We start from the raw sequence: 12710 nt of genomic DNA on the forward strand, positions 1-12710 counted from the left end.
AGGAGTGCTATTCGAAAGGGTCCACATGCACTTCAAACATGTGCATTCTACTGAAGGCTAGAAATGGGAAGATTGATTTGCAGTGTCTCTGAAGAGCTTCAAAATCTGCATTCATAACGAGCATCCTGCTTGGGTTTCCTCTGACTTGAGTACTTCGCAAACAAGTATTTTGTTTGGGGAGTTCAGGGATGTACCTGTTGTCACTAACTTCATGTTTAGAATGTGCTGCAGCTGTTTTTGAGCTTTAGAAAATGAACACCCCTAAAATGGAACATTTTTGGTGTAGAAGGATCATCTGTCTATGTTTTACTTTCATTGGTTAATAAAGAAACTGCCTTGGCTTTTTAATAGGACAACACCTTAGATAGGCAGAATAGACAGAACAAAATTCTGGGAGAAAGAAAGCAGAGTCAGGCAAATGCCATGATTCCCCTTCCTGAGACGGATGCTGGCTAGACGCATGCCGGTAACCCACAACCTCATTGTGGCATTCAGCTTATTAGATATGGGTTAGTAAAGATGTGAGAGTTAGCCAATAAGAGGCTAGAACTAATGGGCCCAGCAATGTTTAAATAAATACAGTTTCCATGTAATTATTTCGAGTAAAGCTAGCTGGGAGGCAGGAAACGGCCAACAGCTTATTTTGCAACACATTTTTTACCAAGAGGAAAATGGATTTGTTTTTAGTTAATCAGGGCTATTCTTCAGATATGAAAACCATAGAAAGGTGACAAGGAGGCTCACAAATATAAAGGAATCATGACTTTTAAATGGACAATCCTTTAAAAAAAATAAAAGAAATGTATTACATAATAGCCATAGATGGTGAAATCTCCTTATATTAAATAAATAGGTGAAGCTTTGTTTGGACATTATTTCCTTGCAAGAGCAGTCCATATCCTTTGTAAACAACTACCATATTTACAACTTCATTTCCTTGTCACTTAGGTCAGATTGAAAGCCAGAGGAAAACATGAAAGAATGAACTTTGAAATAATCTGTACTGCTAAGGTGGTATCAGTGAGGGTAAGCAGATTTGGGTAAAGCAGTTTCAAGAATCCCGCGCTAATCTGGGTAGTTAGCTCATTTGGTGAAAGGCCAGGGATGTGCCTGTTCAATCCAGCTTCTATTCTGGCCTGGCAGCTTTCTCCAGGGAACCAGCAAGGCTAATCAAACCCCAATCAGTCTCAAAAGAAAACCCAGGCAAGACCACTGGAGTTATCACAATCTAGTCTAACCACTAAAAACAACTATAAAGTGCATGTCCATAGATGTGATTCAGCCATCTCATCTTCAAATATGGGCAAGACAACTAGAATTTGAATTTGAAATAACCCAACATGCCTCACTTTCAATAAAAGATAATATCTTAATTTATAAATATGTTTTTTGAATGTGGCATGTTGGATCTGCTAGATACAGAAATGAAACATTGACAAGTGTCATTATTACCTTACCTGATAAATCTCAAAAACAAGCAAATCCCAGACTTTCCCTAAAGCACACCCATCCATACAAACTCAAATCCATCCTTTAAATTGGTTTAGAGTCTCATTCTTCCACCTACTGTTTTTGAGGAGCAGATTGTAAAAAGATCAATTTAACTTGTGCTTGGTGGTGGTGGTTTGTTTGTTTGCTTGTTTGTTTGTTTTTTAACCAAGACAGCCCTGGCAAACTTGTTGATTTTCTGCTTCATCTATTCAAGTCAAATACTGGGCCAAGCTGCCCCTCTTATGGCCTGGGAAACATAATAAGAGGTCAAGATGATAAAGGAAACCCTGCTAGGCAGACCTAATGGTAACAAAGGGAAAATGACCTGGTACTGAAATCAAATACTGAAGGCCGAACACGCTGGGTCTGAAATATTCTTTCTGTCCTGAAAGAGAAACTAGAGAAAAGACACGATTCCCTCAGAAAGCAATGAGTCGATTCAGGTTGTGACTTTATATTTAAGCACCGCTCAAAAACATGGACACAAAGCAAACGATTTCCCTTTGCCCGTCACTATGCCAGCTATACAGCTTCGAGAGTTCTGTTCTCATTACACAACCCTTTCTCTGTTCCCAGAAGATAAGACAGCCCTGCGACAAATGGGACAGGTGGCATTCTCTGACAACCAGCGATCAATGCAGTGGGCGTGGTACTCATGGGAGCAAGGTAGCTTACGAAGCTTGTTGCCTTCCATGTATTCCGTAATGCAAATAGTACATGTCTTCAGTGCGTCATTTTCATCAAAATTTCTTAGTGCCAAGTTAGCAATCTGTTCTCTGGTGAGTCCTCTAGTTTGCTGGTGCTCATTAAAGGGGTAAAGTAGAATATCTTCATTACGGCCTTCGAACATCTCTGAGCGACTTTGTGAACTTTCTCCATTGAAACTGGAGCCGGAGATGGAGCTGGAGCCAGCAGCAGAGCTGTTCCCACCAAAGCGCCCTCTTCCACTCCGTGGAAGCTCATCAAAATCTGTCATTCTCTGCCTTGATGGAGGATGAAAAGGAAAACTTCCAGTTACCCTTGGTCCAGTAGTGAAGAGTGTAATAATGGGAGACCTGCTAGGAATCACATAGGTTCTCCTGCCTGCAAGTTCAGGAAGTGTAAAGGTGTCTATAAAACTTCCACGTCCACTTTCAAAAGGGACCGTGCTGTTTGGGGTCTGGGACCTTGACCGAGTTCTACTAGCTATGCTATCTCTCTGGTGGTATTCTCCCAGCAGAACTCTTCGGACTTGGTTGGTTCTGTCTATGGTTGGAGGTCTTTGACCAGATTCTTCCGCTTCACCATTGGTACCCGTGTCTGAAGAACTTGTCCCTTGAGCGGCAGAATTTCTTGACCCAGAAGCCGTCAAAAGACCTCTACCTAGCAACTCAGGTCCGGTTATCTGCTGTCTCAAAGTCCCATGGCGAGGGGTTCTAGAACTTCCCTCGATCTCATTTACCAAAGGGTGCACAAAAGTATGAGATGAGACACTACGATGAGATCTTCGTGGAATTTCATTTGCTGTGTGCAGAAGAGACCTACTTCTTTCAGCTCTGGCTCTGGGTCTTCTCCCGTGTTCTGGTTTGCGGCTTCTTGCCCTGCTCCGACCTCTGGTGGATGGCACTTCTGTTAATGCTTCAACAGAACTGCGTTCTGACCTAGGTGGTCTGGCAGATGATGTCTCAGATGCTGAATTTTCCATTGGCCTTTGGCTGCTGCTGTCCATGTTTTCTGCACTAAGATCTGTAGCAGACGGTTCATTTCCATTCTCTAGGGTTTGTCTTCCATTATTACGGTTCACATCTGTCTCTAAACTGAATCTGAGATCACCACTGTATGGATTAGTGTGGCCCACTGCCCTCCAGGACTGATTTCTTCTCTGACCATTTCTTGTTGTATTGCCAGTCTGTCGGACAGAATTAGGACAATCTATTATGGAGTCACCATTGGACACGTCATCTGAAGAGTCTCCACGTCTATTTTCATCTGAGCTCTGCAGCGGGGGCGGCCGCTCTTTAATTTGCCGTAGTCTTCTGAGCAGTTCCTCCTCAGTACTTTGACACGGGGTGCCTAACAAATTGTTGTCTCTCATAAGGCGATAGTCTTCTCCGCTCAGATTATTTATAAACCGATAGAAAGCTTCTTCCCGATCCAATCGATCCATCTGCCTTTGGCGCTGTTCTGCAGATTGGTCATTTCCTTTATCGCTAGAATCTGAGTTTTCCATCTTGATGAACAGGTGGAGGATTTCTGTCTGTTATGACATAGGACTGAAATCCAATAAACCGGACTTTCAGTTTTCTTCACTAGGCTTCGGTGGTCCGGCCAGGAGGGGACTGGCTGGGCTCTGTGGCCTCAGCTGATGCCTTGGCTGCCTGAGCTCTGCCGCGTGGCTGCCTCCTGCTCCCTAGCCCGCCTCCGAATGGCTGGGCAAGACCCGCCTCTAGCCCAGGAGCTCTGCCCATTCTGACGTGTAGCAAAGCAGCCATTATCTTCCATTGTTACCTAGCAGTGACAGAAATCAACTCAAGGTAAATTTTCTTAAAGTCACCCCTAAGTACCTATTGAATGGATTTCAGGTCCCCTTTCTCAGCTACTCCTCATGACTCAAGAAGTCCTACTTAGAAAGCAGATGATTCAGCCAAAGCTTACCAGGTGGGCCTGGGGAAGAGCAACTGGTAGTCCTACTCGTAGGACACACCCACTCTTCTTGCAGGGCTGGCATCACGCTGGGGAACTTAGTGAGACAGTGACTGCTTCGTGATAGGCTGGCACCACACAGGATGTTCATTGTGCCATTCCCCAGTGACAGTGGCTAGGTGCCATCATGAGAAGGAAGGTTGACCTTCACTCCTCTGGTGTCATGAGAACAAGGATTTAGTCAGGGAGCCTGACCAAACCCGGCCGCAGCCCTTGAGTGGGAGATAGCTGTAGGGACTATTACAGAGAATGGGAAAGCAGATATGGACATGCTGATCCATTCAGGTTGGCATCTGATTTGGGTGGTAAGGGGAAGGGTGGTTTTAGCCCAGCCCGCCATGTAAGGAACTGTTAGTGTCATCTGAGGTCAGCAGGAGGTTTGACTTCTAGATGGGCCTGCCAGCCGTGCATTTCACTACCAGCAGGATGGAAAACGGAAACTCAGACCCTTTGGAGTGCTTCATTTCCACAGCTCCCTTCCTCCCACAGAGCGTTCACTGAGGGGTGGTTTATGAAAACACAGAGGCTGAGCCTCCTGCTCAGATCTCAGTCCTCTGTTTGCTCCCCTTCCCCACTCTTCAAAGTGGTCAGGGGCCTCTCATCAACGTGGTAAGTAGGCAGAGCCCGGGCCATAAACTCTGGAGAAGGTGGAACATGGGAGCACCTGCTTAGCCATAAGGCTTGGAAAAGCAAAGTGAGTGTGGTAGATGCTGTTACTGTCCAAAGAAGAGACACTCCCAAACAAGATGGATGTGTTGAAGGCCTGACCCTTGGCCAGTCCAGGGTCAGCAGTGACATAAATGGTAGACAAGGAAAGAGAACTCTATTTAAACACACCAATCTTTGCTGCTAGCAGACTCCAGTGTTGGGAGACCCAGAAAGAAATCACACACAAATGTGATTTAAAAATTTGTTAACTGGAGGAATTGGTATAATGTGCTGAGATTTTCTATGTGAGACTTAGTCCATCACTTCTGATTTCAGGACCCTTCAGTTCCTCACGATATAGACAGAATGCAGCCAGATTCTTTTAGAGGATATAAGACAAATGGCATCTAACCTAGTTCCCAGTAGAGTCCTTGTTCCCCCTTGGAACCTCATGAGCACAGACTTCACTGTCTACGTTTCTATTGACATTTTGTTCTTCCCATGTCCCACCCATTAAGTTTTATGTACAGTGTTCAAGGACGTCTCTACCCTGCAACTCGGAACTCTTCTAAATTCCTCAGTGTGTAAGTCCAAAGGCCTATGGCCTGCAAGGTCACGTTTATAACATTAATGATTCCAACCCTGGTACCAAGGTTCTGGATTTATTTCTTTTCTCATTGTCCTGACAAAATACCAGACCAAAGTATCTTCAGAAGACAAGGGAATATTTTGAGTCAGGCTTTGGAGCAGATACAGCCCATTGTATTGGGATATCATGGTAGTGACAGTGGCTCCAGCTCTTATGGCAGGCTATTGAGACAGCTCTTTACACTGTGCCAGTGGTGGCAAGGCAGAGAGTGATGATGCTCTGCTCAGTTTGCTTTTTCCTTTTATCCTCTTTGCTCAGTCTGGGAGCCGAGCCCATTGACCATTGCAGTACACATTTACGGGGTCTATTTTCTGAGAGTTGTCTCCCTAGAAATGTCCTACTACACAGGCCCAAATCCAGTTATGGTGACAATAAAGATCAACCACAGAAACATAATGAAGACCATGTACGACAACATTGTCACCAGCATTGTACTAAATAGGAGGAAACGGAAAGCATTTCATTTCGAATACGAAGGTGAAAAGTCCACCTTCTTCACTCTTATTCAATGCAGTGCTAAAATCTTAGTCAAAGCAATAAGACAAGAGACAGAAGCCAAAAGAAAACAGAAGTAGTCAACTTACCTCTCAGATACTGTACTTGAAAGATCCAAAGGAGTCTTAGATCTCATAAGCATTTTCGACACAGGAGCAGAATACCAAATAAACCTACAGAATTAGATTTTTCTCTATATAAATACTGCGCTTACTGAGAGAGAAATAAAACAATTCTTTTTGCACCTAGGGGACTGGACTAGAGAGATGGTCCACTGATAAGAGACCATGCTATTCGTCCAGAGAACTAGAGTTTGGGCAGCTCACAAATTCCCCAACTCCAACTCCCTGAGATCCAGTGCTATCTTCTGGCCATTGAGGGGACTTGCATACACACAGCTATACACAAACACACGTAATTATTCATAGTTAGACAAACAAAATAAGTCAAAAAATTAACTGCCTCTGAAAAAACCTTACTTTGAAGCTAAAAGTTTGTTAATGGCACCTGTAATTATAATGCAGCTGGGCGGATGGTGGTGGCACATGCTTTTAATCCCAGAACTCAGGAGCCTGAGGCAGGCATATCTCTGTGAGTTCAAGGCCAGCTTCCTCTACAAAGCAAGCTCCAGGACAGACTCCAAAGCTACACAGAGAAACCCTGTCTTGAAAAATCAAAAAGAAGACAAGTGCAATTAAAATTGTATTATATTTTTCACTTCTTTCATTGTGTGTGTGTGTTCACATTCACTTCTTTCGTGTGTGTGTGTGTGTGTGTGTGTGTGTGTGTGTGTGTGTGTGTACATATTCACTTGTCACTGTGGGTGTGCGGAGGTCCAAGGACAACTTCCACCAAGTAGCTCCCAGGAGCTGAATGGAGCTTTTCAGACTTAGTAACATATGCCATTACATGCTAAGCCATCTCTCTAGCCCTACAAGTAAAAATGTAAAAGAGCAATTAGCAATAGTTGTAGGAGGGGGAGAAGGGAGGGTGAGTGGGGGAGTGGGAGGAGAGGAGAGGAAGTGAAAATTTTGAATGGTGTTATTTATAAGGCAATAAAAAACAAACAAAAAAAATAAAAATGTAAAACACCGGGCCTGGAGAGATGACTTGGCAGTTTAGAGCACTGGCTGCTCTTCCAGAGGGTCTGGCTTCAATTCCCAGCACCCACATGGCACCTCACAACTGTCCAGTTCCAGAGGATCTAACACCTTCACACAAAAGCACATAAAATAAATTTAAATAAATAATAAAAGACTTAAAACACCAAAAAAAAACAATTTGAAGAATGACTTTCTGATATGAATTAGAAAAATTAATATTGTGAAAATGGTGATCTTACCAAAAGCAATTGACAGATTCAGTGCAATCCCTATCAAAATTAAAATGCTATTCTTCACAGAATTGCTAAAGAACTTCCAAAATTCACACAGAGACACAAAACATCACACCTGACCAGAGCTATCCTAAGCATGGCAATGCCGGATTTTGCTACACTACAGAACCATAGGGACAAAACCAGCATGCTACCAGCACCAAAACAGAGACAAAGACAAAGGAATAGAGAAGAGACTCAGAGTAAATCCACACTGGTACAGGTTTGCGTGTGTGTCTGAGACAGGATCCCTTGCAGCTCAGGATGGTCTTGCCTTGAACTACTGATCCTCCTGCCACTATCTCCCAAGTTCTGGAATTGAGGAAGGTCATTTGACCTAATTTTCGACAAAGGTACCAAAAGGTCACACCACTTTTTCAACAAATGGTGCTGAGAAAACTGTATGTTCTCCTGAAGAAGAATTAATCTAAGTCACTATCTCTCACCTTGTACAGAAGTCAATTAGGTCTGCCACAACGACCTTAATGGAAGGCTTTCAAATTTGAAACTGCTGGCCTGGACTGGGGAGAACACGTCATGATAGAGAAAAGACGTGGAAAGGCCTTTCTGACAAGAGCTCCAGGGGCTCAGGAGGCTGAACTGACAGATTGGGTTTTATAGAACTGTAGACCTGCACAGCAAAGGGAACAGGCAGCAGGGCAGAGAGGCCGTATACAGAAGGAAGGAATTTCCTGCTAGTTTTATACCTCACACTGAATTAAAATACTCAAATATCAGTATCCAAATTATCCAGTCAATACATTGACCAATGAACAAAACAAATGATTCTTAGAAGAAGAAAGGCAAATATGGCTGATAAAGGTAGGGAAAATATTCAACATCCTTAGACAGCAACAGGTCTGCAAGATAAAACTACATTCAGATTCCATCTCACTCCAGTCGAAATGGCCACCAAAAACAAAGCAGTGACATCACTTGCTGGCAAGAATGTGAGAAAATGAAACCTGGTGGAGATGTCAACTAATCTAGCCCCTATGGAAAATAACAGGGCAGGTTTCTCAAAGCACTGACGATGAAACTGTCACATGATGTAGCTGCAGGACTGTTGGGAAAAGCTGCAAAGGAATCTGAGCCAGCCTGGTAGAGAGAGATGAGGGAGCCCCTGTTCCTTTTGTGGCACTATTCACAATGGCCAAGTTATGGCATCATCCTAGGTGTTCATCAGCAGATTAATGGATAAAGGAAATTTGACGTTTCTCTCTCTCTCTCTCTCTCTCTCTCTCTCTCTCTATCTATCTATCTATCTCTCTCTGTCTGTCTCTCTCTCTATCTCTCTATCTCTCTCACACACACATACACACACAAACATAAAAGAGGGAGGGTAATTATTTGGGGAGAGAATGGGAACTAGCAGAGAAAGGAAAGAGTACAAAAAAGCATGAACAAACTACAATGATATGTGTGTATGTAAATGTCATATTGGAACTCATTATTTCCTGTACTAAGTGAAAACTGTTAATTGAAAGATGTTCTATCTATAGTAAAAGCAATCACCAAGAAAACAAAGTATTTTGTTACCTCTAAAGCATTTTGTTGTATGAAGCAGAAAATTTCAAAGACAGTTCAGTCACTCTCTTTGTGTCTTGCAGAATGTCTCCCAGACACTTTCATGAAGCAGGAACCCCAAAGGACCATCTCACCTTTAGGCAAGTTCAGCAGTCATCTCTCTGTGGGTATTGCCTGTCCAGTGAGGTAGTCCAGGCAAGAGAAGTTTCTTGCCAAAATGGCTAGGGAGCCTCTTTGACACCCATCTACCTTTTGAAGTAGCTTGGTGATGCCAGGAGCAGATAAGTCTCTCTGTTATGAAAATTAAAATGTTATTCTTCACAGAATTGCTAAAGAACTTACAAAATTCACACAGAGACACAAAACATCACACCTGACCAGAGCTATCCTAAGCATGGCAATGCCGGATTTTGCTACACTACAGAACCATAGGGAAAAAACAGCATGCTGCCAGCACCAAAACAGAGACAAAGACAAAGGAATAGAGAAGAGACTCAGAGTAAATCCACACTGGTACAGGTTTGCGTGTGGGTCTGAGACAGGATCCCTTGCAGTTCAGGATGGTCTTGCCTTGAACTACTGATCCTCCTGCCACTATCTCCCAAGTCCTGGAATTGAGGAAGGTCATTTGACCTAATTTTCGACAAAGGTACCAAAAGGTCACACACAACTTTTTAAAACATTTAAATGTCGTATTCTGAAGGTCTCTGAATGATCTGAAGAATATCTAAGTGAAATATATCTCACTATATCTATAAATTCTAACATGACCACAAGGGTGACTATTAAAGATGACTCTCTATTAACCTATATTTCTTAATTGTACATTACATTTTTAAATGAGCTACATAATCACAATACCTTAATCAAGATCAGAAATACATATAGATATAACAAAATTGACCTAAAATTTTTGTCTATAAATCAAGATCCATACCAATGTAAAGTTTTCATGTCTTTATCATATCTCCCTTTAAATGGAAACAAACAGTTATAAATAATGTTTGGGAATATGGGTGCAGTTTATTGAAATATTAACTTACTCTGTTGCTGGTACATAATTAAAAACTGTTGCTAAGTGAAAGGAAATTCAGTTCATTATTTTATTGAAGCTCTAGCTATTGCTTCAGAAGAATTAACCCCCAAAGCAACTTAAGACAACATTTATTATTGCATAATGTCTGTGGGTCAGGAATTTGAGCATAACTTAGCTGGTCGTCTTTAGCTTAGAATCTTATGTAAGACACAGGCTATGGCATAGGGTCTGATCTGATAGTTCAACCTGGGGAGTGTGCTGGCTAGTTATGGTCAACTTGTCACAAACTACTGTTATCTGAAAATAGCGACCTCCAATTGTGAAAATGCCTCCAAAAGATCCTTCTGTAGGGCATTTTCTTGACTAGTGATTGATAAGAGAGGGCCCAGCCCATTGTGAGTGGTACCATCCCTAGGCTGGTGGTAATGGGGTATATGAGAAAGCCCGCTTAGCAAGTCCTGATGAGCAAGTCAGTAAGAAACACTCCTACATGGCTCCTGCTTCAGTTCCTGCTTCCAGGTTTCTGTCCTGTTTTGAGTTCTTCCCCTGATTTCCTTCAGGGATGGACTGTATAAAAGTGAAAGTCAAAAAAGCCAATCGTCCCAAACCTGTTTTTGGTCACAGTGTTTCACCATAGCAATAAAAACCCTAACTAAGACAGGAAGAAACTACTTCCAAACTCACTTAGGGGGAATTTAATGACTTTTTTGTTGTTTCTTTGTTCGTTATTTTGTTTCTTTATGGCTGTTGACAAGAAACATCAGTTCCTCACCATATGGGGCTCTCTATGGAGTGACTCCAGCTCACAACATGGCAGTTGACTTCCTTCAGTGTGAGTAAAGGAAAGAGAGAGACAGAGAGAGATGGAAAAAGAGGAAGGAAAGGAGAGAGACAGTCTAGGCTTCAGAGTGGAGGACAGATGTTGGGCTACACCTGTAATCTCAGGTTGGGAGGCCAATTTAGTCTCCATTGCAAGACCCTGTCTAAGAATCCAACAAACAATGGGTAAAAGAATCTTATTTAAAAAAAAAGTAACTTCAGACAATTTATTAATGTGCTAGTGCTACCCTAATGAAACACCAAATATTTAGTGTCTTTAAACAAGAGAAATAGTTTCTGTCTTTCAATTCTAGAAAAAGAGATCACAAAGATCAAGATGTTGATAGAGGTGATTTCTCCAGAGGTGTCTCTCCTTTGCCTGCAGATAGCCATTTTATGCCTGTGCTTCCTAACAGTAGTATTTTCTTTGCTCATATCTGTCTTCAAATTTCTTCCTCTTATTAAGGATACCACTCATTGTAGGGAAGAGACAACTCAAGTGATCTCATTACAACTTGATTATCACAACCTTCTCTCCAAACACAGACTTACTCTGGCACAGTGGGGCATAAGGCTTTACCATAAGACTTGGAGGGCAGGTCATAAGAATCAGCTTCTAAACACTATGTTTAAGAATTCTTATCATTATTTTTGACCATTTTTAATCATTGTATCATCTTTTTATCTCAACAGAAGTGTTCCTCATGTTTCTTGTCTCTAGACAACAGTCTACCATAGGCACAAATAGAACAATCTGTAACTAAATAAAAATAAGTTTAACTTATGCAATGATTGAAACATTAGGCAATGGAGCTGTCTTATATCTCAGTGTCTGTTTAGCATGTATGAGGCCTTGGCTGTAATTTCTAGAATCTAAATTTCCAAACCAAGCACATCCAGACACACACACACACACAGACACACACACACGCAGACACACACACACACACACATGCCTAGGCTTATTTGGATATGGAAGTGATAAGAGTTTGTACGTCGTGATCCAAGAGTAATTGCTTTGTGAGGTTACTAGAGGTTATCAAGTGTCATCTTTTCAAAATACATACTTTTAAGAAACTGTCAGTATTGACTTTGTAAATGGAAAATGAAAAGTAGTCATTACTGACTTTACAGTATAAACCAAGTTCATGAACTACCTCTTTAGAAATGCTGTTTAATCCAGATTTCTATTTCTACTGTAGATAGGAGTCAGACAGAGTTCATTCAGTGGTTTCCATGAGTCTAATAATGGATGTAACACTGGGCAAGAGGCAAGAGATGTTCAGCTATGTCATCTCCTCGAGATACTCTAACGAGGAATCCAGTCAAATCCTTGTCAATTTTAGTTCTGTGATGGTAATATTAAAACACTAGCAGAAGGTAAGCAGTAAATTCAAATTAAGGCTTCAGGAACAGCAAGTTCTGTGGCTTATCAAGGAGTCCAAGAGCCCCAACCCCTACTCTTGAAGTTATCATAGACCTCCCATCCTCATCAGCCCCAATGAAGCATATGTGACCTCCAGCATTTCCATGGGATGAAAATTTTTAAATAATTATTCTGTTATCTTTTGCATTAGCTATTGCTTTTTCAACTATATTCTGCCATTTTCTTCTGCAAACCTTCAGCATTCCTCAACATTTAAGGTTAAATAAGTATGTATGGGTTGATTTTGGAACCAAGTTACCATTTATATCATTGATACTTGGCTGGCAATCTTGTCTACTTCCAATATCCAGGAAGATAACTATATGATTTTCTTTGGGTTCACCTTCTTATTTAGCTTCTCTAAGATCACGAATTATAGACTCAATGTCCTTTAATTATGGCTAGAATTCACTTATGAGTGAGTACATACCATATTCCTCTTTATGGGTCTGGGTTACCTCACTCAGTAAAGCATTTTCTATTTCCATCCATTTGCATGCAAAATTCGAGATGTCATTGTTTTTTACCGCTGAGTAAAACTCCAAGGTGTATATGTTCCACA

General features: G+C 41.7%; 1 pseudogene; it reads right to left on the minus strand.

The window, feature by feature from the left end:
* Nucleotides 1–1927: 1927 nt before the first annotated feature.
* On the minus strand, nt 1928–3873 carry LOC146889218 (E3 ubiquitin-protein ligase RLIM pseudogene; annotated as a pseudogene).
* Between the last annotated feature and the right edge of the window lie 8837 nt (nt 3874–12710).

The sequence above is a fragment of the Myodes glareolus genome, chromosome X (genome assembly GCF_982192425.1).
Source record: "Myodes glareolus chromosome X, mMyoGla1.1, whole genome shotgun sequence".
Classification (NCBI taxonomy): Eukaryota; Metazoa; Chordata; class Mammalia; order Rodentia; family Cricetidae; genus Myodes; species Myodes glareolus.